Source organism: Pristiophorus japonicus, chromosome 8 (genome assembly GCF_044704955.1).
Source record: "Pristiophorus japonicus isolate sPriJap1 chromosome 8, sPriJap1.hap1, whole genome shotgun sequence".
Lineage (NCBI taxonomy): Eukaryota > Metazoa > Chordata > Chondrichthyes > Pristiophoridae > Pristiophorus > Pristiophorus japonicus.
Genome location: NC_091984.1, coordinates 75,430,718 through 75,436,717, shown reverse-complemented (window position 1 = coordinate 75,436,717; position 6,000 = coordinate 75,430,718). Strand labels below are relative to the sequence as shown.

Below are 6,000 nucleotides of genomic sequence, written 5' to 3'. Positions count from 1 at the left end.
AAGAGTAGACTTCTCCAAGAATAGATTAAATCTGCTTTATCAATGATTGTTGTGGGTCAAGCAGGCGCATGAATGTTCCTGCTGATCCCACAACAATCCTCCTGTCTGCTCCCGGATCCTTCATGTTCTTCCACCGCCCCCTCCTAGATTGCTTCTGCACACCTTTAAGGAACCAATCTCGGCTCAGCATCTGTGTCCCAGTCAGTGAGCTGCCTCATTCAGCACTGAAAGCTCACTGATATTATTCAAATGAGGCCTAATTACGAAAATGCTTCATCTCTGCCCCTCCAATAAACACCCAATCTTCTATAAATATTGTCGTAATATTTTTAAACTACAGGTATTCCAGCTGAGCTCATTTGGTGCAAATTGTAAAGTTGAAACAGTGTGATGTTTATTTGTAACATTCTGCTGGGATTGTTTTCTTCAGCAGTTGGCCTGTGTGGTACATATGTTATAAGCAAATATCCAGTCGCTTTCACTGCTGACAGTGCAGTCTATTTAACAGAATTTTTATGATTCATCCCTTCAGCAGCTTCCAAGGATTGACAAAGGGAGTGCAAAAGGGCAGGAATATTAATTTTCTCCTGGCAGTCTGATATACATGTAAGCACTTGCACTCCCATTGCCTTCAACAAGAGAACAAAGTATGAGGGGCCGCAATTGCTCTCTGCCCCAAATGGGGCGCACTTACTGTTTTTTTAAGTGTTTACTTTGCCACAATGCATGGAGCAGAGAGTCCGGCGATATTCAGCTCTTTTTTTTTGCAGCGGGGCGGTGTTCAGGGCAGAGGTGTCGTTCTGTCGCTCCGAGTCATCAGCGCTGCTCCGCGCTGACACGTCACAACATCTATCCCCTTCAGTTAAAGGGGAGGGCTGCTGCGAGCTGGTGTTCGGCATTTGGGAAGGATTCTGACGGGACGGGGCGGGTTGGGTGCGGGGGGAGTGTTCCCGGTGTTGGGTGGGTCCGGAGCCGGAAGGGGGGCACGCTCTTGGGATGGGGGATGGGCTGTTTGGGGCTGGGATTGGGAGAGACTTCTTCACTTGAGGAGTTGTTGGCCTGTGGGGTTCCCTGCCGCGGAGAGTTGTTGATGTCAGTTCATTGGATGTGTTCGGGAGGAAGTTGGATGTGGTCCTTGCGGCTGGGGAGGTCGGGGTGGGGGGGTGTGGAGGGGGCGTGGTGGGGGAGGTGCTGGGGTGGGTGATCAGCCATGATCTTGTTGAATGGCGGTGCAGGCTTGAAGGGCCGAATGGCCTACTCCTGCACCTATTTTTTATGTTTCTATGTTTCTATGAGCTCTGCAGCCACCTTGGTGGCACCCATTGAGCCACCAGGGAGGGTTCCTGGCGAACCCGTGGCTGCCATTGTCTGGCCCACTTTGGAGTCGGCCGACAATTAAAATAAAATGGCAGCCACGGCAGTGCACCCTCCCATTTAAGGGCGGACGCGCCGCCCAGCCACAAGAAGCTTCCTGTCGGGGGCACCGAGCGGCGGCCGATCCTCTCCTGCGGGGCAATTTCCTACGCAGGGCGGAAAGACGGTCGACGCCAGTCGGCAAGAGGTCGGCGTGTGCCCAACGGGGCAGGAAGATCGTCGGGGCAGTCGCGTACACCGCCTCAAATATAATAGAGGGCAATTTTCAAAATGTCGGCCCCTCTGCGCCGACCAAGTGGTGTGTCCTTACCGACCCGTGCCTGCTTCTTTGAGGCGGTTACGGCTGTTATATAAAGGTGCAATGTTGGCCCCTTAGTGTCTACTGATTCCATCGGTCAATTACCTAACAAAAGATCAAAGTTCCTGGGCCAAGCCAAACAAAACCAAACCATAATAAAATAAGATAAATTGTAAAAACTAGATAAATGCTGCACATTTTCAATATTGTTTGTTATTATCGTTATACAAATTTAAGAATTTATATAGAATTTCAGGGAAATCGAAAATGTTACACTCATGATTTGCCCTAATTCACCTAATTATATCTCACTTAATAATCTGACTATAATCTTGTGATGCACCCCCCTCATTCGCAACAGAATCTACTTTCAAACAGTTGGGCTGGTTTTTGTACGTGACACTTACTGGTCGAGGCTGTCCAGAGAAGCGCTTGTTGTACTCTCTAATATCTCGTACAATTTGCTGACCCTGCTTTTCCTGCTGGTTCTCACAGAATAGACCATAGACCAGGCTCACCTGAAATGAAAAGAGAAAGAAATTGGTTTGCCCTGTATGAGTATAGGCACAGAAGGATGCAGTGCAATTTTGTTGTTTTCAATTGAGGTTCATATTCAGAGGTATAACTACAATCTATTCCTGTTCATTTAACATCCCTTAATTTGATTTACTGAATAACTTTCATTCAAATTGCACAAAACAATTCCAATACTGTTTTATTGGATAATTCAAATATTTTTATCACAAAAAAGACTTCAAATTAATAGCATCAAAATGAATTAGCTCAATATTCAGGTTTGCAAACATAATTTTTTTGTTGACCATTGCACATCATTGACTATTACTGAACTGATGTAGATAGTGATTACTTCAGTGGCAGTTATCATTACTAACAATTAGTTTCTATCAAGGAATACAGGAAAATGTGTCTGTTAAATTGGGCCTATCTATTGTCAGGATTTCAATTTGTCACATATCTCCCCCTAACACCAATCATTTTCTGTTCTGGAGCGGCCAGATCCTGATTTCACCGGTGTATATATTCTGCCTTATTCTCCCTCTCAGCTACTGTCTGTTATAATTGAAATCCCCTTCCCGTCTAATCAATCACCAGGCTTGCATCAAACTAAAGACAGATTAAATATCTCTACCAGATTTAACTTTGCACAGAGAGTAAACAATTATTTTTTTTTTTAATCAGCTTCTGCTTTGGCTGTGTGCAGCAGCACTGAAACCACAATTACATTTATAAATCACTTTCCCCCTTTGATCCTTTGGTTCTGATGAAAAGATGATTTTCTGCCCACGTCTTTCTAAGCTGAAAATTAACTTGGCCAGTTCAAACTTGCCCAGAGAAAACTGCTGTGGTCTCTATTTGTCCCCGCCCATATAAAGGTATTTTTGTTCAGGCATCAAGTGTGAAGACCCACCTATAGCATCAGATAACAGGGTCTTCAACAACTTCCAGACAAACATTATTATGCAAATAGAATAGAATAGCCTAGAATTATGAGTATCAATGAGGACCAATTTTGGGTACCAAAGTCCTGCGCCAGAAAAAAAGACATCCAGCCCAATATTGGGTTGTGCCATTTTTCAGGCATTCAAGGCAACTGCCTATAACAAGCATTAGGCCCCTTGCAGATGCGAATGAGAGCCCAACACTTGTTTTAGGGCCTCTCTGAGAAATTGGGCCTCAGGTTTTACTGATGTGGATGCGGCCTAGCAAGCATCCACCACCAAAAAGGTTAAGTAAAACAAATTTGTTTTTATTTTGCCATGGAACCAGAAGAAGCAGGAGTGCTTCTCCCTGCTCCACAGCACTCCTGAGAGTGGCGGCTGGCCACAATCAGCCTCCCTTCCGCCTTCCTCCCCTGTCCGGCAATTAACCTGAGGCCACTACCGGCAAGACAAGCGATCCAAAATTTTTTCCTGCAGAACTGCGAGCTGCTTGTGGAGGCGCGAGAGGTGCCAGCAGTTCACTCAGATTATTTCGATGAGGCCCAAGGCCCATTTCAGGCCGGCCTCAGACCCCTGGTTCAGCCACATGTGACCACATCGCCACCTTCACGCCTGAAACCAGGCACCGAGGAACTTCCACCCCCATATATTTAAATATAATAACCAGTATCAATGATACAAGCCAACAACTGCATTGGTACATTGTCTTCCATTTCTCTTTCTCTCTTCACAAAACATTCTGGGTTGTGTGTTATACATCAAACTTCCCAGGGGTGAAAAAGTCACGAATCCACATTCCCCCATCCTGATTCCTCGTGTTGGGCAAAGATGTATGTTTTCACTCAATTCAAATTTAAACAACATTTTAAGTTCAAAAAATATTTTTATTAGATTTAAGTCAATTCATATTTTCTTTTCAATTAAATCCACTCATATTGACTGAAATGTACCTGTTGTCTGCATAGAGGACAACTCACAGTTCTTAACCAAGAAGCATGTCTCAGTACGCAATCAAACATGGTCCTGTTAGTAAAAGTTCACAAGAAAATAAAATGACTGAATGACAGTGTAGTAATGTAATGCCCTTTGACTTCTAGAACCTGGGTACAAAAGCAGGTCAGGCTTTTGACAATTGTGACCTAGTTGAAAGGAGGTTTGAGTTAACAGCATAACAAAAACTGTCCATAATTTAGCACAAACTGGCACTAAGACCATGGCATGGAAATCTCGGCCTCCCCGGGTCCATACTGAGTGTCTACAGACCCGAGAAGGCATCGCAAAAGCCGGTTTCCAGCGCTCAATGTGCCTGCGCTGAAAACTGGCTTTTCCGATCTGTCAAGCTGGAGTTTGACAGATCTCACGCATATCAGGTGCAAGGACATTTGCAAGGGCAAGATTGCGGGATTTACCCATATCTTGCCCAGCAAATGTTCTCAAAATTCTTGCGCCTGATAAAAGCAGGTGTATAGCCTACTTTTACAGGTTTTTAAGAGTTTAAAAACATACAACAATATAATTAAATTAAATTAAAAAACCACATTATTTTTAAAAACCCTGCCACTACATTACATTTATTTTTAACCATAATTTTAAAAACTTTTTAAAAACTCGGAAAAAATATTTCTCGAAAATATTTATTAACTTTACTTTTAATTATGTGAGGTGTGTTTTTATTTTTTATTATACAGGATGAGCGTCCGAAATCCGGAAACCTCGGGACCAAGGCCGTTCCAGATTCTGGGTATTTCCGGAGTTTGGAACGTCTTTGCCTGGGCTGAGGTAGGTGGGGTCAGACAGCCGAGGAAAGGGGGCGAGGTCGGCCCGCCGAGGTAAGGGGAAAAGGGGAGCCGGGGCTGGGGCGAGGTCGAGCCGCCGAGGACCGGGGCGGGCGAAGTTACGGTGAAGTCGGGCCGGAGATCGGTCTGCTGAGGGCCGGGCCAAGGTCGGGCCACCGAAGGCCAAGGTGAGGTCGGGTCAGCGAGGGCCGGAGCGAGGCCGGCGAGGTCGGACTGCTGAGGGCCGGGACATGGTCGGGTCACCGAGGGCCGAGGTGAGGTCGGGTCAGCGAGGGCCGGAGCGAGGTCGGGCCGGGGCGAGGTCGGGGCGAGGTCGGACTGCTGAGGGCCGGGCCAAGGTCGGGCCACCGAGGGCCGGGCCAAGGTCGGGCCACCGAGGGCCGAGGTGAGGTCGGGTCAGCGAGGGCCGGAGCGAGGTCGGGCCGGGGCGAGGTCGGATCGCTGAGGGCCGGGCCAAGGTCGGGCCACCGAGGGCCGAGGTGAGGTCGGGTCAGCGAGGGCCGGAGCAAGGTCGGGCCGGGGCGAGGTCGGACCGCTGAGGGCCGGGACATGGTCGGGTCACCGAGGCGGGCGGAGTCCGGATTTCGGAACATTCCGAATTTTGGAACTCCGGATTTCGGACGCTAAACCTGTATGTTTAATGTGTTTGTTTTTTTTTCATTATTAGCAATGAGAACTCGTAGATACGGAGTTCTCATTGCTATTAATGAGAAAGCTGTGGAATAATGTACCTGATTGGCTGAGCAGTCACACGTGACTGCTTCACAGTGTGAGACGAAAAGGCCTCATCACCGGAATCCCATGCTCCTCCCGGACCACTAGGTACTTTCGTAGAAATGTTTCAGGTCGGAGGCAATTGCCCGCATGAAGCCTCCGACCGCAATTTCAGCCCCATAAATATATAACCTTTGACCTAGAAATTCATCTCAGCCGGTGGCGTAAAACGGGCGGTATTGAATCGGCTGCTTGTTGTACACAACGCCTGATATTCCATTCAAATGCAGTTAATGCAGCTGAATATCAGATGCTGCGCATAACAGGCGGCTGATCCGATAGCGTTTGTTTTATGCCA

The 6,000-nt window shown here is 47.1% G+C and overlaps 1 long non-coding RNA gene across 1 annotated transcript in view; it reads right to left on the bottom strand.

Moving 5' to 3' along the window:
* Positions 1-2,115: 2,115 nt before the first annotated feature.
* The window catches only part of LOC139268578 (uncharacterized), a 128,674-nt gene continuing 124,789 nt past the window's right edge, over positions 2,116-6,000 (bottom strand). The window contains exon 3 of the long non-coding RNA XR_011594064.1: positions 2,116-2,190. This is a non-coding gene — a long non-coding RNA (uncharacterized lncRNA). The remainder of the gene's footprint in view (positions 2,191-6,000) is intronic.